Below are 23,145 nucleotides of genomic sequence, written 5' to 3'. Positions count from 1 at the left end.
GAAAGTTTCTTAGTAAAAAACAAAAAAAATTTTTTTTTTTTTACTTTTGAATTGGCCAGAGCTAAACAAGTTATTTTAAATGTGAAGATTCTTTGAGAACTATCAGAGGAAAATAGCTTTACCTTGTTTCTGACCTGTTAAAAACACAAAGCTCAAGAACGTCCCGAAGCATTGGGACCTGAAACGGTGGTGCTGAGCTTTGGAAAATCACCTGGGGAGATTTTTTAAAAAGTTCTGCTGACAGGGCTGAGCCCCCAGAGATTCAGCTTTAATTAGTGTAACTCAGGCATCTAGATGTTTTAGAGCTCCCCAGGTGATGCTAGTGTTCAGCCTGAGGTGGAGACCCTGTCCTAGAAGGTTGCTGGCCAGAGGCGGAGAAAACAGGCGGAAACGGCTGCTGGGTTTGTTAACCCAGGGGCTGGATAATGGAGTGGGAGGCTTCTCCTGTTCTGACGGTGGATGGTGAGAAGTTAGCAGATCCTGTGGCCCCAGGACGGGGTGCCGGTTGCCTTTCGGAGCTGGTGGATCCAGCTGCCATCACTGGCCTGAGGTTGGCAGCCCTGAGGGGCAGGTCTTTGCTTGGTGCCCATGGAGTCGGTAGGCGGCCCGTGTTGGGATGTATCCCCTCGTTCTGGAGTGGGAGTAGAACAGAATATGGATGGGGGTGGGGCTGACAAGCCGGGCTGTCCCCCCGAAAGCAGCCTCAGAAACAGCAGTAACCTCCCAGCCGCCGAGCAGGAGGGGACACTGGCTTGGTGGGGTTTTTTTGCCTCTGGTACGTGGTCAGGCTGGGTGGTGGAGGGTCACGCAGCTCCTCCCATCAGTGGCCAAGCCAGCGTCCCAGCCCACACTTGCTGGGAGCTCCTGGGCTGGCCAGGTCCTGGTGGGCAGGAGGACAGTGTGGGCTCTTCTGTTCCCGTGAGGGACTTAATAACCAGCAAAGGCCTACAGGGGCCAGTGGGGCCTGGTGGATCAGGGAGAAATTCAGCCCTTTTGGGGCTCTGTATGTGTGTTTAACAGACTAGCAAATTTAAACCTAAAAGCTAACTTTAGATGTCATTGGATGGTCACCATGCCAAGTAATGACTTTGCTCACCTGGCAGATCTGCAGTGATTCTCAGAGGGCTAAGGTGGGTTTTAGATTGAGGAGGGGCCATTCAGGGCTTCAGTGCTGGCACCCTTCCCAGCCTTTCCCCCTCTGGGACTGGGCCCGCCCCTCTAGGGCAGTGCCTCAGGCTGGTGAGACAGGCGTGCCTGTGGAGGGGCAGGCTAGAAGGGGCCACCCCCTCCCAGCTGGCTTCCAGCACCTCCCTTCCCTGCGCTCACCTTGGGGACCTCCAGGCCCATGCGCCCTGCTCTGAGCACCAGGAGAGGGCAGCGAACAGGTGCGGCTGGGTGTGGCAGGATGGTTCAGGCCCTTTGGCCCCACCCCTCTGCTGCCTGCCTGGGGAACTGGGCTGCTTTCCTGATAGGTTTGGTTTGAAAAGCGTAGACCCTGGCGAAGCGTGGCTGGATGACCGGAGGTTGGTGCTCCAAGCTCGTAGGCTCCTCCTCTTTCCATTGTGATGGTAATGCGGGTGTCTGCCCCAAGCCGCCAGCAGGGGGGTGACTAGGGATGGTGTCCAGGCCCCTCCTTTAGGATCTAAGTGCTGTTTTCCCTGCCAGACCATGCCTCCTGCCTGGACCCTCTGCTTTGCTGTGTGACACAGGCTGTTTTGTCTGCATGGTTTGGGGTCGTTGTCCTTGTGCCTTTTTCTCTGTCACCACTGTACAGGATTCCCCATGTTACGACTGCCCCCTTTTCTACAGTTCCGTTTACCCTGGCGCTTTCAGAGCCCTGTACATGTGTACATAGTATCCACTTTGTGTCCGCGTGCCTGCACCACATCAGGTCTGTTCCCAGGCCAGGTCTCTGCACTCTTACCGACAAGGGTCAAGCTCTGCTTCCCCTCTGTTCACTCAGTCGTGCAGACTGTGTACAGAATTTTGTCATTATGGTCTTAAGCCTGGGCGGCTTGGACCCACTTAGCCCCCCATCCAGCCTACCTACAGCTAGTTAAGAAGCCTTGCACAGCAGAAAAGGGTGACAATGTGTAAAGCAGCTTCTCCCACAAACCCCTTCCTGTATGGGCATCAATATTTACAGAAAGCAGAGTGCACCCTTCTAGCCTAGGGCGTGGGCCCCACAGGGATGCTGTGGTGTACAGCAGCTCTGTGGGCCCCGCGGAGGATGCACTCCCAGCCTCCGGAGGAAGCGCCATCTGTGTGGCCCCCAGTACTTGACACTGGGCCTGGGTTCAGGGCCATCGCCACCTGATGTCCAGAACAGCTTCGGACTCCAAGTGGGCAGAAGGAAGAGGCTTCTTGCAGCTGCCCCTGCCCACCACTCACACCTGCCGAGTCTTCCTCATCTGCTGAAGGTGCTCAGACCCGGGTGCCATTAAATGCCCAACTGATGTCAGGACAGCCATCAAACCGTGCATTGCTGAGGACTCTCTCACAGCTGACTGGCTCCCCTCGTCCCAGCCCTTTCATGACTGGGCCACCTGGAGCCCAGGTGGAAGAGGCTACACGTGTGGCCTCATGCCCAAGGCTTTGTTCCATGGCTTTGACTCTCCGTGGGATTCCATGCGAGTCTTTTGCCTCAGGAGCCCCATCTGGAAGCAGGCTTAGCTTTGGGGCTGGGGTGACCTTTACCACAGGCCCCAGGGTGGGGAGAGTGGGGTGAGGCCCCAAGGTTGTGTGCCAGAGTCCCGAGCTCTGCCTCCAGCCTCCTCCTGGCCAAAAGTGGCAGGCTCTCAAGAGCAGGCTCTTTCGGGAACTCTAGTGTACAGACCAAGGTGTAAATAAACAGTTTGCTCTTCTTGCCTGATGTGATGGTGCATTTCTGTGGCTGGGGAGGGTGGAAGAGGTGAGGCCTTGTTCCGGCCTCCCTCAGGAACGCAGGCCCCACCGGCACACGGGGACAGCTGCTGCTTTCCTCCAGGGGCAGGGGGCAGCAGGGTCCCGTGGAGAGACGTGAAGCCCTGGGACACCACCATTCCAGTCCCAAGGGGCTGATGGGCAAAACCTTTCCTTGCCACAACCACGTTCCCTTTCTCATCAAAGGCTTCTCCAGGGTCTCCGCTTGTTCTGGCCACTCATGGGGTCCCGGTGCCATCTTCCTCCAGGTTATCCACTCAAGCCTGGTTCCAGACCCACCTGCCAGCACTGGTCCTGCCGAGCCCTAGAATATCAAGGTGGCTCCAAGTTAGGTGGCTCAAGCCTCCATATTTCTGCATTCTTGCCTGCGCCTTCCTCATCCTCTTATGGGATTTCAGGTGTTGAAGCAGTTCACAGGTCACCCAGGCCCAGCATCTGGAGATGGGTGCTCCCCCCTGTTGGCTCAGACCCTCAGGACAGGCAGGACCAGGCCCATCCATCTCCCCACTCAGGCCCATGTGCCACGGGTCCGCCAGGGCAGGCGGATGATGCCCCACTCACTGAATTTACTCAGACTCCTGGGCTCACAGGGAAGGCATCTTCCAGCTCTGGGAGTTACATGACGTCTGGACCTTGCTTCCCTCCATCCTCCTAGATGGTTGTCAAAAAAATACAGGATATCCCATTACATTTGAATTTCAGATAATTTTTTAGTTTAAACATGTCCCATGCAATTCTAAAAATTCATTCATTGCGTATCTGAACTTAACTTGTTCAAAGTTGTCTGGCCTTTTATTTGGCAAACCTATTCCCAACCCTTTGCAGGGCCCCTCTGCTGCCATTCAGGTGTCTCCAATTCCTGAGCGCTTGGTTTGCACCCGTTTCAGAAACAGGTTCCCTCTAGTTTGCCACTACTTTGAGACTGGTCCTGCCTTCCCCACCCCAGCCACCCAGAAGTGACTCCTGCCTTTCCAGGAACTGCAGCCCCCTTGCACCCTGCCTGGGGAGTGTGAAGAAATCTGGAGCCCTGAATAACCAAATGACAAGATACGGAGGTGAACTCAGCGCATAGTCCAGGAAGTGGAGGAGACAGCAATGATGGGCTGGGAACTGGAGTGGGGACAGAGGTATCGCTGAAGAACTCCAGTAATAAACTTCAGACTTGCTGATGTTTCACAATAATCAAGCCATCAGGCATGTTCCAAGCACTGACTCTGTTTACAGAAAGATTCCTGGACTTAAAACCAGAGGCTGGGGTTTTGTACCCCCACTCCATGACTGCCCAGCTGTGTAACCAAGCAAGCTACTCATTTCTCTGAGTTTCAGTTGCCTCGTCTGTAAAGCAAGGGAAGTAACAGTTTCTACCCCAGGAATTATAATGAAGAGTGACCAAGCCACAGCTGCCAAGGCAGCAGATCGGGGTGTGGAAGGTGCTTGCAGAATCAGAATCTAGATTTGGGAGGCAAGACTTATCTTCCCTAAAAAGAGACCTTATCAGTGTGTCTCCTCTATTGTATTAGTTTTTTTGGGGGAGGGGGCAGCATTAAAAAGTACCACAGTCTGGGTTAGCCAGAGATGGGTAAGATTCCTCAAGGGAGGAACAACCTAAGACAGGCACAGTCGTAGAGGGGCCATCAGGTGAGAAATTGGGGATCAACAGAGGTGAGGCTTAGAACCTCACCCCCCCGTTTTGAGAGAAATCTTCTGCATCTGTGGATGTTTTGTTGCCCTTGTCTAGCTTGGATTAACACATAGTCTACGGGCACACACCTGATCATCTACATTTGCCCTCTTACAGCACTAAACTATGTTTTCTACCTTTATCTTGCATCTACCTACCACTTCAGCATTTTATTTAAAATAATAATAATAATAATAATAATAAGGGAGAAATTTGGGATTCACATATAAATCAAGTATAAAAATCAAACGAATAATCATATTTGACCTGATTGTTTATAGTTCATGATGCATGATCAAAACCGAAAGTTTCTGTGATGACTGCCCTTGCACTGTTCACCATGTAAGAACTTGTTTGTTATGCTTCAGAAGATTGGAGACTATTGAGAATTAGGCTTGGGGTGGATTAATGATTGTGCGTTGAGTCCCCTATACAGAATTTTATTGTTTTTTAACAACCATTTGATCAATAAATATGAGAGATGCCCTCTCAAAAAAAAATAAAATAAAATAAAAAAATAAAAAAGAGAAAAAGTAAAAAAAATGAAATAAAATTTAAAAAAGTACCACAGTCTGGGTGGCTTAAAACAAATTTATTCTCTCACAGTTCTGGAGGCCAGCAGTCCAAATCCTAGGTGTCAGCAAGGTTGGCTCCTAACGGAGGCTCCAAGGTCTGCCCCGGGCCTCTCTCCCGGCTTCTGTCGTTGCCAGCAGTCCTGGTGATGTTTGGCCTGCGGCTGCATGTCTTTGCCTTCGTCTTCACATGGAAGTCTTCCCTCTGTGTCCAAATTTTGCTCTTGTAAGGGCACCAGACATTGGACCAGGGCCCACTGTCATACCTCTGACACCTAATGTAATGGTGTATTTCTTCCCTACGTGTATGTTGTGGATAAAGAGAAGGTTCCCATGGCCAGGATTCTCACCTGGCCCTGGTCAGCTAGTTCACTACACACGTGTGGGCAATACGTTATTATTGACTCTATATAAAGAGCTCCACCCAGTGCTCTGGGTGACTCAGTGGCTTGGCTGCAAGGCTGCAGGAGAGCAGAGACGAGAGTGGAGTGGTGGCAGTGCTGAGGACAGAGACTGAGACGGCTGGCGGGCAGAGAGGCCCAGAGGCGGAGACCGGCTTGCTGCATGCAGACTCGCTCTTGAGTGGACCGGATTCTAGTGATTGACCTGCCACCATGGGAATAAAGTTGGGTTTAACCCTTTCACCCAAAGAATGTTCCATTGTCATTCTTTGATCTCACTGAATCCATAGTGAACTTGCCCAGGGCTGAAACCCATTTTCAAGACATATGTGTAACAGTAACAATATTATACACAGCAGTAACACTATAACTTCATTTGGGTACCCAGATCCAATTCCAATGTGTGTAAATATGTGGGAGGGGGGCTTCCCACACATATTTAACCAAGCAATTCTCAAACAGCAAGGTGTTGGAGAACTCAACTCAGTTCTGATGCTATCTGCCCAGAGACAGCACCAAATTCCCAGTTAAGGGCTCCATCCTACAAGATTGCCCTCCAGCCCCAACTCCAGACTCCAGTCATAAGTCCCAGGCAGTTCCCTGTGCTTCTGACCTACCGGCTACAGAGTGGAGGTTCCCACGACCTCCCCCTTAGGTTCAATTAATTTGCTGGAGTGGCTCACAGAACTCAGGAGAACTGTACGGTTTACCAGTTTTAATAAAAGATACATAAAGGATACAGGTTAACACTCAGATGAAGAGAGACACAGGGCAAGGTCCCAACTAAAGGAGCTTCTGTCCCTGTGGAGCTTGGGGCCTGGCCCGGTGGCATGTGGAGGCATCCTGGTTTCCCAAGCATAGAAGCTCTCCCCAACTGAGGAGCAGGATCCAACCCTACAGAGAACGTAGAGCAGAGTGCAGAGAGAGCAGGCAGAGGTAAGCTCTCCTCGGGTTTTATGAGGGCTTCATTGCATAGTCATGACTGACTAAAGTATTGTCCATTGGCTGATTCAGCCTCCAGCCCCCCACCCTTGGGTGGGGGCCCAAAAGTCTTCTATTAACATGACAAAACACCCACTTCACCTTTAAGACTGCAGTGTTCTCAGGAATTGTGGATGAAGAACAAATATACCTGGGAAATATATGTATTTGGTCATGTGAATGAACAAATATGTATTTCTTATGGTTCATATATCACACCCATCCTCATCCATTATGACCTCTCCATGACTCTACCTGCAAACACTCTATTTCCAAATAGGACTGCAAGTATGCAGGCTTAGAATGTCAACATGTCTTTTTGGGGGACACAATTAAGTCAGCTTACTATTCTGGAGAGAGGTGGGAGCAGGCATTGCTGTGTGTGCAGGCGATGCCCTCTGCACAGGAGCAGTCCCCACTCACCAGTCCTGGAGGAGGGCTCCTGACCTGTCCTTACTTTTATTTTACATCGTCCCTACGCTCCCTAGAGGTCACAGTTCCTGCCAAGGTGTTTCACTGCGGATCTCATCAGCTAAGTGAGCCCTCGAATTTAGGGCTCTTTAGAGTCACCTGGGCCCAAGCCAAAGTCATCTGAATGGGTCAAAAATGTCAGGACATGCCTTCACGAATGCAATTGATGTAAGAGTGAATGGTTTAGACATCTCCTTTTCTAAGACATATAAGACATCCAGACTCTAAAATATGGTTCTCTTTTAAGGTACTTTAAATCTCACAGAATAATAATGAAAAAAAATATAATAGAAGTTCCAAAAAGTTTTTGTTTAGCAGTTTTCTGTGTTATGCAGTTTAGCTTTGCATGATTTCCCCACAGCCTTTGCAGAAATGTTATTAACTTCAGAAAATTGTTTCTCCTCCTGCATGTTGAGAGAAAAAGCAATTTGAAATGTTTATTTTATGTTTGAAGTTTCTATTCATAAAGAAAAGGTGAAAATATTATTGTTGACTTCAATTTGTAGTTCAAACCACCAAAAGTGCACATTCATGCAATGATTTACTACAGTTTGGGTCTGTTAAATAAAAATAACCTCACAAAAAAAAAAAAAAAAAAAGAGAAAAAAAATGTCAAGACACAAAATCACTCAACCAAACAACTTACTCTACTGAGACCACTGTGTGTGCTCAGCCCTGTGCCAGGTACTGGGGGTTGTTACAGAAAAGACAGCAGAGGCTTCTGTCCTGGGGGAGGGAGAGCTGACTCCTGGCTAATGAGTGGCGTGGAAGGAAAGGTCCCGGGGGCTGTTGGAGCTGAGGGCAAGGGGTTGAGGCCAGTTGGGGATTAGGGACAGCTTTCCTGAGGGAGCCCTGAAGGGTTGCAAGCTCTAGGAAAGCCTCAGGTTCTGTAGAAAGCCTAGCCCTTCAGGGTACTGTGGCTGGGAGGTGGGACTGGTGAAGCAGTGCAGAGGCCCAGGAGCTAAGGGTGGGTTGAATTCATCCATTAAGCAAATGTTTCATCAGTGCCTAATAGAGGCCTGGTGTAGGGCTAGGTGCTGGGCCCATGACTGCAGAACAACCCAGCACCCCACCCTCATGGCACAGGGTGCCTGCCAGAATGCTAAAATGAGAGGTTCTCCATCCTGGCTGCATATTCGATTTACCTGGGGGAGTTTTCAACCACACTGATAGGGATTTGGATTCAGGAGATAAGGGTAGGTGGGGTGGGGTGGGGAAGTTGGGGTTCCTATGGCCAGGATCCTCACTGAACTTCAACCACCTGCTGGTGTAACTGGCCTGTTGCTAGGCTACCGCTTCCACACCTTTAGGCAATAAGCTTTTATTACACTATATAGAGAGCTCGGCCCAGTGCTCTGGGCGGAGGCAGAGACGGTAGTGCTCAACCTACTACAGGGAGAACAAGCTGGGAAATAAACCCCTTCACCCCAAAGAACGTTTTGCTGTCAATTTCTTCGGTCACATTGAATCCATAGCGAACTTGCCTGGGGGCTGAAACCCATTGGCAAGACAATTGGTGAAGTCAGCAGGGTTCATTGTTGACCAAGGAAAAAGGCTGCCCTTATGGGAGGGGTGCTTCAGCCAGCTGCCCCTGTGAATGGGGAGACAGTGGATCATCCCCCAGTGGGTATGTGGTCTGAGGTGGCTTGCCTCCTAGAGGACTGGGCCCCACCCCAGGACTGGAGGCAAGCGGAGGTAGTAGGGATAGCCCTTGGTATAGTAAGTAGGTCTTTTGAGAGACAGAGTGCCTGTGAGGCAGTGGGGACTGCGGGTTGGCTGCCTCTCACAGTATTAAAGAAGTCTACAGAAGAGAAGGACATGCTCCTGAAAAAGACCCAAGAAATGGCGGCACAAGAACACAAGCTGCAGACTTCTGTGGATTCCCTGAAGAAGGAAATGGCATTGATGCGAGAGGAGGCAGCATGAGAACACCAGCAGCGAGGTGCCATTGAAGAGGTAAAAGATTCCTTACAGAATTAGATGGCAGCACTGCCAGGTACTCTGAAGGAGGAAGAGGCCATCAAGGAAAAAGACGAACTCCTGAGGGAAGCACAGGCGGAGGTGGCACGAGAACACCAGCCGTGAAGTATTGAGGGAAGGTAAGAGAGCTGCTGAAAGCTGAGCTGGCATTACTGCGAGGCACAGTAGAAAAGGTAAAGGTTGTAGCAGAGGAGGCACTCGGGGGAGGGGAGAGAAAGGTGCCATCAGCCCTTAAAATGGAGGCACTGGGGTAGGATAAAGGGGTGGTGCCGGTGGCACTGACCCCTCCTGTATTGAAAGCATGCCCAGCGATCGTAAAGAAAATAACCCAGCAGCTGAAACTTCCCCAAGGAGAGGAGCAGCCCCCTCCCCAGGTCGTGGAGCACTCTATGGTCCGCCCCTATACTCAGGCTGAGCTGGTGGATTTGGGCTCCTGGTTTACGCAGAAGCCCTCAGAGTCAATATCAGTTTAGCTTCTGTGTCTGTGGGACATAGGGGTGGATGTAATTGTTCATCGGGATCAGAGATGGGAAAGCTGGCTTCTCTGACAGTGCAGCCCGCCTTGAGGCAGCGATTACAAAATGCACATCAGACCCCAGGGAGTCACTCCCTCCTCGGTATGGCTGCACTTCGTGCTGTGTGGCCCAATCTGGGTGATCTACCATCCTTTCCTGTTAGATGGCAGACATATGCTGAGCTCCAACAGGTGTTATGAGGCATAAGAAATGCCATCTATAGTCTAGAGGCTTATGGCCCAGATGAAGAGATTTTCACTACTGGGATATTGTACTTCAAATGGCTCCCACATCCCTCTTTGGGTCTCTAGTGGCCATTCTTTCCCCTCACTTAGGGCAGCCCATAAGCGAGGTGACACATACAGTAGCAGACTTAGGAGAGGCTGAAGCAATGAGAATCCAGAAAGAAAGAAGGTCTGCTACTCACAAGAAGAATTTAAAGGGCCCCATGAAGGTTATGAGGACCCAATGTGGGTTGATTTAATACGGGCAGGAGCAGATGGAAGGAAATTAGATGGGAAGTCAAATAGGATCTTACTGGAGCCATGCCAACAACTGAAATCAGAGCAGGAGTTCCAGCCATTAAGACCAAAGAGGCAGAGGTCAGAGACAGAGCCACAAGTCTGGCCTGTGTGTTTGCAAGACTTTCTGCTGGAGAGCAAGCCAACCTCACTTGAGCCCACACAGGAAAATTATTGGGGAACACGGTTTGACTGAGGGGAAGGTCGAGGTATCTGCCCTGAGGGACCCGGGGGGAGCCAGAGGTCACATGTTGAAATAGCTATCCATTGGTCCCCAGTGAACTGGCTCTGGTGAACACAGGGGCTGAATATTCACTGATTCATGGTAACTCTGAGCGGTTCCCTGGGACCCCCACTATCATAGATGGATATGGGGGAAAGGCTATCAGAGTGAAACAAGCCCAAATCCCTTTGGGAATAGGGCATGTACCCCCAAAAGAGTATACTGTGTATATATCTCCTATCCCTGAGTATATTTTGGGATTGATCTCCTGCAGGGTCTATGGCTGCAGACCACTGCAGGTGAGTTCAGACTAAGAGTACGTGTTGTGAAGGCACGTCTGAGGGGACATGCTAGGCACCCGCCCATAGCTTTGCCTGTGCCTCGGTGGGTGACTAATACCAAACAATACAAACTGCCTGAAGGGCATAAAGAGATTGGAGAAACTCTCCAGGAGCTGGAAAACGTGGGTATTACATAGCCCACCCATAGTCTTTTCAATTCCCCAGTGTGGCCTGTAAAAAAGCCAGATGGCTCCTGGCGTATGACTGTGGATTATAGAGAACTGAATAAAGTCATAGCCCCTATGCATGCTGCTGTCCCCTCTATTGCAGGCTTTATGGATACCCTCAGCCATGAACTAGGAGCATACCATTATGTGGTAGATCTTGCTAATGCCTTCTTTTCCATTGACATTGAGCAGGGAAGCCAGGAACGGTTTGCCTTCACTTGGGAAGGACAGCAATGGACTTTCACTGTCCTCCCACAGGGATACCTCCACAGCCCCACCACCTGTTATGGACTTGTAGCCCAGGACTTGGTTACATGGGAGAAACCACCAACGGTGCGGCTACACCATTATATTGATGATGTCATGCTCACGTCTGATTCTCTCAGATCTAGAAGGTGCAGCACCTAGACTGCTGCAACATCTATAGGAGAAAGGTTGGGCTGTGAACAGTACCAAGGTCAGGGACCTGGTTTGTCTGTCAAATTCTTGGGAGGCATCTGGTCAGGTAAGACCAAAGTAATACCAGAAGCAGTTATAGATAAATTCTAGTCCTTTCCTACCCCTACAGCTGTAGCATTCCTACAGGAGTTTCTGGGTCTTCTAGGCTACTAGAGAGTGTTCATCCTGCATTTGGCACAAATTCTGAAGCCCTTATACTGGTTGGTATGAAAGGGCATCAGGTGGGACTGGGATGAGGCATATGCATCTGCCTTTACTACAGCAAAACATGCAGTCAAGGCCGTGCAGGCCTTGAGTGTGATAGACCCGTCAAGGGCCCTGTGAGCTGGACGTTCATGTGACTGAAGAAGGTTATGGCTGGGGACTCTGGCAGCGGCTTGAACGAACTTGCCAACCTGTTGGATTCTGGTCACAACTCTGGAAAGGGGCAGAGGTAATGTACACTTTGATAGAAAAACAACTGGCTGCCATGTATCACGCCTTGCTGGTTACAGAACCCTTCAGTGGAATGGCCCCAATAAAGGTAATAACCACCTATCCCATCTTGGGGTGGGCACGAGACTGGACCCAAAAGCCAAGGAGTGGTGTGGCACAAATGCCCACACTGGCCAAGTGGGGTGCTTACCTACAGTAGCATAGTGCCCTCTCTAGTAGCCCCTTGAGTGAAGAACTCCAAGGCTTATTGGGGCCAGTGACATATACTAGTGAAAAGCAGGAAGAATGTGCTTTTAAACGATTAGTAGCAGAGAGTCGCTATCGGGATGGAAGAGCCCCTATACCTGAAGATGCATGGTACACAGACGGCTCCAGCCGTGGACAGCCCCCAAAATGGAGGGCCATAGCTTTCCATCCTAAGACTGAGACAATATGGATGGAAGATCAGGGGAAGAGCAGCCAATGGGCAGAGTTCCAGGCCATGTGGCTTGTGATCAGCCAGGAGCCCTCCCCTATAGTTGTCTGCACTGACAGCTGGGCTGTCTATCGGGGCTTGACCCTGTGGCTACCAACATGGTACCATGCCAACTGGCTGGTTGGTCACTGACCCCTTTGGGGTCAATAATTGTGGCAAGACTTATGGGCCTGTGGTCAGACCAAAATAATTACAGTATACCATGTGACAGGTCATTTACCACTGGCATCCCCAGGAAATGATGAAGCAGATAAATTGGCCCAGATATGTTGGTTAGAAGGGAAGCCTGCCTCTGATGTAGCCCAATGGTTACATCAGTGTTTGTTGCATGTGGGGCAAAAGACAATGTGGGCTATAGCCCATTGGTGGGGCTTGCCTTTGACCTTTGAAGAAGTTAGTAGAGCCTGGCAGGAGTGTGTCATGTGCTCCAAAAACGAGTTCCACAGCAACATGGGACAATAGCTAAGGGGCCTATACCCCTCGTCAGGTGGCAGATAGACTATATTGGGCCTCTACCTGTGTCAGAAGGATATCGGTATGCCATGACTTGTGTGGACACAGCTACTGGACTTCTGGTTGCTTTTCCTACCCATTATGCAGATCAGCAGACAACCAAAAGAGGCCTGGTGCGTCTCTTTTCCACCTATGGCCGACCACAGGTAATTGAGAGTAATCAGGGCACCCATTTTACTGGACATACACTGCAAGAATGGGTGCAACAGCTGGGAATCAAATGGAAGTTTCATGTGCCATACATCCTACTGCAGAAGCCATGATAGAGAGGCACAATGGCTTGTTAAAATCCGGACTAAAGTCAGATACCAATAGTCTGTGGGGATGGTCAGTCTGCTTATGACTGTGCTACAGTGTTTGAATGAGAGACCGCAAAAGGGAACCCGGAGCCCCGTAGACATGTTAACACATATGGTTCCCTCCCCTATAAAACTGCAAGTACAAACCAAGGAAAAATCACTGAAGCTGAGGTTCGGCCACCAGAATAACATCTTGCTGCCAGCACCAACTGCACTGAACCCCGGAGACTCCATTGAGTGGACATGGCCTTGGACCTTTCAACACATGGACCAACAATGGCTGGTTCTCCTGGCACCTTGGGGACAAGGCCTGGAAGCTGGCCTCCAGTGTATTTCTGGAATAATGGCAGAGTGGCCTCCAAAGGTCATAGTAGTATATCCTGAATGACCAGAAGGTAGGAGCATCTTGCCGGGAGTTTTGTTTTATCATTATGGCCAGTGCATGTACCTCCAGTAGCACTGTATATAGACCCTTCAGTAATGCCCATGGGGAAAGGAGTAAAAGTATGGTACACTAGACCTGGAAGGGACCCCCTTCCTGCTACAGTTCTATCACAGGACCACTCTCTTGCATGCATCCTACGTGATGGACAAGATTTGCCTATGCTGGTGCCATTCAAACATGTGTCTTATCCGCTAAGGTCTTTGTGGATTGGGAACTTCCTCTGGCTTGAGGATTATTATAATTTTTGTTACCTGTATCAAAATCTTGTTGTATCTTAATTTTTGTTATTATCTCTAAGTTGTTGTTATCCTCTGTTGCTGTTGTGGACAGAGACCATTGCGGAAGATTGAAAGCGCGTAGATTGTAAGGCGAGAATCCTGGAGTGGTGGAGTGTGGGGAAGTTGGGGTTCCTATGGCCAGGATTCTCATTGAACTTAAACAACCTGATGATGTAACTGGCCTGTTGCTAGGCTACCGCTTCCACACCTTTAGGCAATAAGCTATTATTGTGCTATATAGAAAGCTCGGCGCTATATAGAGTGCTCTGGGTGGAGGCAGAGATGCTAGTGTTTGACCTACAACCGGGAGAGCAAGCCGGGTAATAAACCCTTTCACCCAAAGAATGTTTTGCTGTCAATTTCTTTGGTTACACTGAATCCATAGCAAACTTGTCTGGGGCTGAAACCCATTGGCAAGACAGGTGGACACTGGGGTTTTTCAAAGCCCCGTGATTCCAGCATCGGGTCATGGGTGAGATGGTGCATAATCACACCTGAAATGCTGTGAGGCGTCAGGGGAGATCTCAACTGAGGCCCAAAGGAGGAGAAGGAGATGGCCAGGTGAGGGAGACTGGGCAGGACACAGGAGAGCAGGGAGGAGCAGGTGCAAAGACTTTAAGAGAACTTAGAAAAGCTCTGCAGAGAGCAGGCCAGTGACCACCCGACCACCGAGAATCTCCAGCCAGGGAGTGGCCTGCACGGAGCTGAGTTTCAGAGAGTGGCAGCGACCCAGGTAGGTTCCTGAGAGGCCATCTGAGAGACTGAGGTAAGACCTGCTTTTTCTGCTGAGATAAGGAGTCGGAATCACCAGAGTTGCTTGCTAGAGAGCCAGGCATTTCACAGCCTCGCTGGAGGGCCCATCGCAGCCATCCCATTCCTGGAGAAGGACTAGGCTACACCCAAAAGTGGAGAATGCTATTCCTGGAGCTCCTCTCAGACCCAGGGCCCTCAGGGCAGCAGGCGGGGGGGGCACTATCCCTCCGTCCAGAGGCCCGTGGTCAGCAGAAGGCACTCTCAAGGCAGGCTCCCCTTCGGGCAGCCCATCTGGCTGGCTGCCTGCTCATCACAGAGCCCTGGAGAAGAGGGATTTGGCATCATTCCTCCCCAGTCTCTGTGCCTAAGGCAGTGTTTGGCCCACAGGAGGTAATGGTGAGACTATTCATGTTAGCTTTCCTTTATTCAAGGCTTACTGTGTGCCACGCAGTATTCTAAGTGCTTGGCCTGTATTTGGTCATTTAATCCTCACACCCATGAGGTGGGTGGTAGTATTATCCCCATTTTACAGATGGGGAAACTGAGCCAGCACAGGTGTCTTAATGAGCCACAACCACTCAGGATTCATGCTCAGGCAGCTGGTAAGGGGAAGGGTCATCCCAGAGCAGATGCAATTGACTAACCCAAGGAGCGTGTTGCTCAGAATGGGTTTGGGACTTTCAGGAGCCCAAATACACTGCAGGCTGGGAAGGCTTCAGGAAGAATGCAGGACATGCCAAACCTGGGTCAGCTCTCCGGGAGCAGAGGTGATGTAAGGGGGGATGGCCAGGGGCCCTGTGGGAGCGTGAGCCCAGAGGAGGAACAGCCCTAGCCCTGTCTGCACTGACAAGCAGGAGCAGACGCCCAGGAAGTACGGGGATTCCACTGTGGGCCAGCCTGGCTGGCTGTGCAGCACCTCAAGGTGGGCTGAGGTGTCAGTGATGCTCCAAGACCACTCACACAAGGTTGTAGGTTCAAGGGCCCTTGAAATCCAGAGCCAGTGTCAAGCCAGTCCTTCCAGGAACTAAGCAGCTGGCTGGGTTGGGCTGCAGGAAGTTCCCCTCAATCTCCTGCTATCCCTGGTGTGGCCTTGGCTCTCACTCCAAGCTCTGACTTTAATATGGTTCTGATTTGGGCTCCATGACATCAGTGCCTCTGGGTTTAAAGAAAAACCAAACCACTGGATCTCCTGAAAGGCACAAACCAAGAGTGCAAAGGTACTGAATTCTGAGCCCACTTTCTGCAGCCTGTTTGACATCACTAAGCCCAGCAGAGCCTGTAAGCCCCTCATTCCCTGTGTTCTAGCCCAGAGGGCCCCCTCTGCCCCCATTTGGCTTTCCCAGCTTACTCTGTCCAGCAACTACCCCCAGAGCATCAGGGCTAGAAGGAGACAGGAGAGGATCTGATCCAAACTGTCTCATTAGAGAGAACTGAAAATCAGTCTGTATTTTGAGGTGGGTGGTAGAGACAAAGGGGGCCCACTTCATATCTCTCTGCATCCTCTGTAGGATCCCCAGGGCTCAGCACCGACCAGTGTCTACACTTAAAGACACAGTCCGGGAATGACAGGTGTGACAGTCTCCAAAAACAGCCACCATCGATTTGTTCTCTCCCTATGGGCAGGCCACTCCTCTTTTGAGGGATGGGCTTCATTTCCCCTCCCCTTGAACTCGGCCTGACCTTGTGACCATTTTCATCCATAGATGCAAAAATGCATCACTACAAAAGCATGTATTTTCCAACTTGGCCATATACCCTCCAGAAAGGTTTCCAGTTGCATTGATCCTTTGCTCCTATTAATTTAGAGCTCTCATGCTGGCAGAGGGACTGTGAAACTTGACCAAGGGGAAAGTGTCAGGTTGCTTCTGTACCCAAGGAAAAGGGGCCAAGGTGGCACGTCATTCTCCTGCTAACTTTAGCAATGAAAAATGAAGGTTGTTCAATATTTACTTACTGCAGGGCTGTGTCTAATAGCTAACTCTCCCATTTTGTGGATGAGGAAACTGAGGGTAAATAGCTGCAAAGGGGACACTGGGCATGGCCCCTGCCCCATTCAGCCAGCATCATAAAAGTTTTAACTGCTTCATGCAAATAACTACCAGCCCACACACCTAGAACCAAATAGTTAGTTGAATGTAACCTCCTATATCAATGAAATGTTACTGCTATGTAACAAATCCCCCCTCAAAATGTAGTGGCTTAAAACAAGAACATTTTTCATGATTTGTGGGTAGGCTGGTGTTCCTCTGCTGGGTGGGCCTGGGCTCATTCACACAGCTACATTCAGCTAAAGGGTCAGTTGGCCTGGAAGGTCCCAGAGGGCCTGACGTGTCTGACGTGTCCGGCAGGTGGCGCTGGTTTTCGGCTGGGACATGGCCTGTCTTCCAATGGCTGGACTGTCTTCCTTACACAGTGGTCTCGGGACAAGGTTCTAAGGCAGTGAAGGCAGAAGGTGCAAGGTCTCTTGAGACCTAAGCTTCAGAATTCACACAACATTTCCACCACATGCTATTGGTCAAGGCGAGTCGGATGGCCAGCCCATATCCAAACGGGAGAGAAAAAGGCTCTACCTCCGGATGGGAAAAGCAGCAAAGAACTTGTGACTGCATTGAATCTACCACTCCTCTCTACTTAAAATCTCCACTGTCCCTCCCACCTCCAGAACCTTGTATCCTTCTTCCCTGCTTTATTTTCCCCCTAGTACTTATCAGCAAGTAATATCCTATGTTTTGCGTGTTAAGAACGGAAGCTCCCTATGGGCAGGCATCTGTACTGCTTGGTTCATGCTATAGCCCTGGCATGGGGAACAGGGACTGGCATGGAGTAGGTGCTCAGTGAGGACTGGTTAAAGGAATGAATGACTGGATGCTCTATTACCACACTACACAGAGGTGGGTATGGTCTGATTCTTGCCCACTAGCAGCTTTGTGTTCTGGAACCAGCTCTCACCCTTTGGGCAAGTTTCAGAGCATCTTTGCCAATGCTCTGTATTAAAAGTGATACACGTAAGTTTAGAAAACAGAAATTAGATCATGCAATTACAACTGCTCACTCTAGGAAGAAGGGCAAAACCAGGCTCCTAGGCCTGCCAGCTAAGAAGTGGACCTGGACAGACCCACAGTGTCCCCATCAATGAGCAACTCCATTGCAGTCCAGGGACGGCTGTGACTCATAGCAGGGGATCAGAGTAAAGGATACCAGAACTATCTACTTTATTTTTTAGTGGGTTTTTTTAAGGTGTTTTTAAAAATAGACTATTTTTTTAAAAAAGCAGTTATAGGTCCATAGCATAACTGAATGGAAAGCAGAATTCCCATATTATTTCTCTCTACCCCATGCACAGCCTCCCCCACTATTGACATCCTGCCCCAGAGTGGTACAGTTCAATCATGAAATGATCCACTTTTAAGGACATAAGAAATATCAGGACACCATGAGATACACAAATGTGAAAATGAGTCTGACTCTCTTCAGTGTGTTATATATACCTTATTTCATCAAATTAAATGAAAGAAAATATTTGCAAACCATGTATCTGCTAAAAGGTTGATATCTAGGATATATAAAGAACTCCTACAACTCAATAAAAATAACCAAATAAAAAACTAGCAAATAGACATTTCTCCAGGAAAGATAAAGAGATAATGATCAAAAAGCATCTGAAAATATGCAAAACATCACCAATCAGGGAAATGCAAATCCAACCGCAATAAGACATTACATTATTCCTACTAGGACGGCCACTCTGTAAAAACGAATATGGGCATGTATGTGGGGAAACTGAAATCCTGTGCACTGTTAGTATGAATGTAAAATGGTGTAGCCACTATGGAAAATAATACAGGTTCCTCAAAAAATTAAAAATAGAATTACCATACAACCCAGCAATCCCACTTCTGGGTATATAGCCAAGAGAGCTGAAGACAGATCTCAAGATATTTGCACACCCATGCTCACTGCAGGATTACTCACAATTGCCAAGAGGTGAAAGTAAACTAAATGTCCACGGAGATATGAATAAACACGCAATGGAATCTTGAGCCTTTAAAAAGTCCTGTCTTATGTGTGGCAACATGAATGAACCTTGAGGACATCATGCTAACTGAAATAAGTCAGTTACCTAAAGACAAATACTGTATGATTCCCCACTGTGAGGTACCCTGAGTAGTCAAACTTTTTTTTTTTTTTTTTTAAAGAACGGTAGCTGCCAGGGGCGAGGGGGAGGAGGAAGGGGGAGTTGCTGTTCAGTGGCTATGGAGTTCCTTTTGCAAGATGAAAAAGTTCTGAAGATCTGTTGCACAGCAATGTGCATATAGTTAACACTACATTTACAAATGGTTAAGATGGTCAATTTCATGTTCTGCGTTTTTTTACCACACAGAAAAATAGCTTAGGTTACCTCCAATCTTCAACAATCTACTTTTTAAAAAGTTCTACAAATAAGCAAGAATGACTCGGCGGTGGCAAGGTGGACAGTAGCGCGACTGGTCTGGTCTGTGCCGCCTCCCCTGTCGCAGGTGCGGGGACGATTGGGCCCTGGGGGAGGCGGGCAGTTGGCCACACTCTGCCCTGAGGGGAGGGCTCTTCCCCCACCCCCTCCCCACGCACCAATCGAAACAGACACTGTGGCCGCCTGCCAAAGAGAGACCTGATTCCCCACCCCGCCTTTTCTTTTTAATTTAAAGAAAATACAAGATCTACCAAAAAGTATACAGTATCATAATCACTCATATCCCCATGTTTGCTTTTTTCATCGAATACGAGCAAAACATTGCCTAAGAAGTCCCTTTTGTTCCCAATTTCCAGCCAGTCTCCCTCTCTTTTACCTACTTTCTTTAACAAACGGTATGTATTGTCCTACATCTCGCTTTTTAAAATCACATGCGCTTCTGCGCTCTTTCTATGCTGATAATCATTCCTTAGAATCTAGATCATTCCTTTTAATACTGACCTGTTCCACGGGACGGACAGATTCCTCGATGCAGGTCGCCCCCAGTTCACTCCGACTAGCACTGTCTCCACGAACATCCCGGGGGCATCTCCGTGTGCGCCCACACGGGTTCCTCCTAGGCAAGACCAGCTTGTCTAAACAGGTTGTTACCGGGAGTTTCTTGCACAAGGACCATGCCAGGAGTTGAAGGGCAAGCGGGACAGGTGCAACCCGGGGAAGATTTTGCTTTCACAGACTGCCGCTCCCGCGGAGTCAGCGAGGGAGGGCGACCTCCCCTGGCCCCTTCAGCCTGGCCCCGTCCCTCCCAGTTCCCTGAATCTTTCTCAGAGGCCAGTCCTGTTCTTGCCGCCGCGGCTCCTGGTTGACTCGGCCTGGGCTCTGGGCGCTGCCCGCGTAACCTGCGGACCGACAGAAATGACCCGGCCGAGGTCCCACGGCGGCGCGCCGACGCCTGGCTCCTACGCGGCCGCGGTGTCCGCTTCCGCTCCCGTCGTAGCAGGCGTGGGTCTTGGTTGTTTCTCTGTCTGGGCTCTGGTCACCCCCGTCGCCCCTCCGAACCCCAGCCTGCCTCTTCCCCGGCTCTCCGCGGGTGCCCTGCTCCTGGGGACGCCGGAGGCGGCGTGGGGCCAGGCTCGCGCGCGCCGTGGATTCGGGTCCCGCCACCAGCAGGATACGGTGCGTGGCCTTGGCCCCGATGTGGGACTGAGCGGCTCCGAAGGGCTTCGAGAGCGGGTCTCGGTGGGCGGGTCTGGAGGGGTGGGTGGCCGGGGCGGGACCAAAGGCGGGGCGCCACCCCTCCCACGCCTGCGCTGTCTACCCTCCACTGAGAGCTTCCCCCGCTCGCTCGGCTGTCAGGCGCGGTGGCCAAGTGGTAAGGCGTCGGTCTCGTAAACCGAAGATCGCGGGTTCGAACCCCGTCCGTGCCTCGGACTTGAAATTAGGGTTGGCTATGGGGCTGTGGTGTTTCCCCGTGTGCTGTCCCTGTTCGCTGCTGCGCGGCATTTTTTACTTTTCAGATTCTGTTCACGTGTCTTCCAACCCTCCTTCTCTGGGCTCTGCAGTCAGAACAGGCAGAGCCGGTGCAACGGGACCTGCAGGACCACTTGCTGGTCGGCTAGGCCCGGGCCACACGGCTCATCGCTGGTCGACACGCATCTTGTCTCCTCGCAGCTGGGACACCCCAGCTGCCCTGCGCAGAACGGGACTCGTCTGGGACCCTTCGTTACCGGTGGGGACATTAAGGCCCAAGGTGAAGGGCCTGCTCTAGGCATTTGTGTTATCAGCGGGGGTCTGGTCTGGCTGGTTGTGTGTCTTAAGGGTAGGAGAACTTTCCAGAAAGGGAGTTTTGAGTTTCTGGAGCTGTGTTTTCTGGTTTCTGTTTGTTCCTTGAAAGGTGAGTTATCCCTGTCCCTGTGCTTGCTGCCTGCCTACTTGTCCAGGAGGCCAACAACATTGTTCAGCTGCAGAGTGCTTATTCCCTTTCCAGCCCATGTGAATTGATCCTTTGAATCTAGCCCTTAGTCCAGGAAAGACACTCCCCAAGTTATCTCCAAGATAAACAGCCCAATCTAATAAGACATGATGATGAATGCCTCCCATTCCTGATAACACTCTAGTCTGTCTGCCCCTTTTTCTATTGTGACACTCAGCTCTGAAAATACCCCTCCAGAGGTAGTCTTGTTAGGAAAACCTCCCTTGCTCTACATCCCTTATTTCTGTTAATGCAACCAAATATCACATCTGCCCAGAGTCCCCATTGCACAATTGTCCGTGGGGAGCTTTGGGTGGATTAAATGTCAGCAGTCTTTTTGGGGCAGTGTCTGGGGATATCAGAAGACAGGCTATGGGGCTCAGGCAGCAGGGGAATATATTGATCTCTCCCCAAATTCTAATAAATGAAAGAGATGCTTTGGGCTTTGGAAGAGAATGTTGAGCTAGGGATTTGGTGTTATTATGGAATTATTACCAAAAGCAAACAGAGGCAGATTCCAGGTATTCAGGGATAGGAAGGGGAAAGGTCCTGAACTCCTGGATATTGTTTTAAGTCCTATCCCTTAATTTGGATTCCTGATGAGAAGGAACTTGAGGCTGGGTATTGGGTTTCCTGCAGTAGCTGGAGCAGAGAATTCCACCCCAGTTGAAGCAGGTAGATGAGCCAAGCCAAAGCCAATAAAAGAGGGTAAAGGTACAGAAACATCAATACACAGATGTTGGGGGAAACACAGGCCTCCAAAGGTGAAGGGCCAGAGGCAGGAGCCCAGTACGGATCCCAGGTCAAGGTTGGTGACAGGAGATGGAAATGAAGGTAGGTCAGATGCAAGTACCGGGGTGAGCATGGGAACAGAGAGGTTTGGCAATTAAATTACCTTAAGGCCTGAGAGTATCTACACTCCCCTCTGGGGGGCTGGAGGTAGGTCACTGGCTAAGGGGAAGGGCAGAGGCAGAAGGGGAGACCTATGCTGAATTTACAGCAAGACCTCTATTAATCACTTACAAATCCTGGGCTACAACTTAGTTGTGAAATCTGAAAGTTAAAAGAAAAGTTCCCTAAATGCCTTGTGGCCTGAAATTCTAAGTTTCTACCTGGGAGAAGCGAGGGTAGCTCAAGCTGCCCCACCCCTCTGCCTATGGCTGCCAAGGTGGTGAATAGTAGCCCCTTTCACAGTGGGGCCTGGTCATGGCGACCTGATGAGATCTGTATGACTCTAGCTCCCCAGAGAGTTACCACCAGTCCTCCCAGGTGGGCAGGACTAGAGCTGCAGAGGCCCCAGCCCCTGCCAGCTTCCCCTTGCTCAGACTCCTCCCATTTGCTCCCCGCAGTGTCCCGAGGAGAACACAGGGCCACTGGTACTGCAGTTGGAGAGCCACGTAGGCGGAAACAGCCATTTGTGGCCAGCTAAAACCTCCAGGATAGTTTAAAAAATATAAACTAGTTCAGATCAGGTCTCTTCTTTCCTGTGAGTGCATATTATTTAACTTAAAAGCGGAATTTTTCAAGTATATACATTTGGCTTCATGCTGTCAGTTTTAGTTCAGTATTCCTGCCCAGAGATATATATCTTTTAATCTCTTATTGTGCAATAAAACACAGATTCATAAACTCCAGAAGTAACCACACCCCCTACTTTAATAATCATTTCCTTGCATTTTTACTTATCACTTAGTCGTGCATCTTTGTATCTTTAGAGTTTAACTTTGCTCATTTTTAAAGTTGATATAAGCCTTTTTTTTTTCAATCACTAGGATTCCTTTCTTTCCCTTTCATTTTGTTGTAGCATAGTTGTTGAGGAGACTGTTTTACTTGTAGAGTTTCCCAGAATCTAGACTTTGCTGACTGCAAACTCTTGGTAAAGTTCAAGTTCCTCTGTCCTCAGCATTTCCTGCAAATTAGCAGCTAGATCCAGACACTGGACCAGAATCAGGTTCAATCCGTTTGGCAAGACTCATCTTAGATTGCCCCAGGTAGTGAGTCACTCACCTTTTCTGGGACCCCTCTGTGTGTCTCACACCACAGCTGGGAGGACTAGGGCTGGGCCAGTGTCTCACTCTTGTCTGTGTTTCTAGCACCTGGCACAGAGATGAAGTCTGGGCACGAGAGAGGTTCCTACTGCCCTAAGACAACCCTTGACATTGTGGCTGGGCTCTGAACGATGAGTAGGAATTTGCCAGAGCACCACATGGGTAATTCTGCCCTCATTCTGTCATCTTTGACACTCAAATATCATGATGCAGGTTGCAGCTAAGTAGGCAGGATGCTTTTCT

General features: G+C 49.9%; 1 long non-coding RNA gene and 1 other non-coding gene across 2 annotated transcripts; one reads left to right on the top strand and one right to left on the bottom strand.

Moving 5' to 3' along the window:
• Positions 1-5,176: 5,176 nt before the first annotated feature.
• LOC130683480 (uncharacterized) lies at positions 5,177-20,143 on the bottom strand. Its single transcript, XR_008997242.1, has 2 exons — positions 19,384-20,143; positions 5,177-5,781 (listed from the first exon to the last, which is right to left on the bottom strand). It is a non-coding gene; the product is annotated as an uncharacterized LOC130683480 (long non-coding RNA).
• A 94-nt stretch (positions 20,144-20,237) lies between these two features.
• On the top strand, positions 20,238-20,309 carry TRNAT-CGU (transfer RNA threonine (anticodon CGU)). The gene has a single exon. It is a non-coding gene; the product is annotated as a tRNA-Thr (tRNA).
• Positions 20,310-23,145: the final 2,836 nt, after the last annotated feature.

The sequence above is a fragment of the Manis pentadactyla genome, chromosome 4, assembly GCF_030020395.1.
Source record: "Manis pentadactyla isolate mManPen7 chromosome 4, mManPen7.hap1, whole genome shotgun sequence".
Classification (NCBI taxonomy): Eukaryota; Metazoa; Chordata; class Mammalia; order Pholidota; family Manidae; genus Manis; species Manis pentadactyla.
The sequence above is the reverse complement of the archived record's forward strand: the minus strand, read 5'-3'. Positions and strand labels throughout refer to the sequence as shown.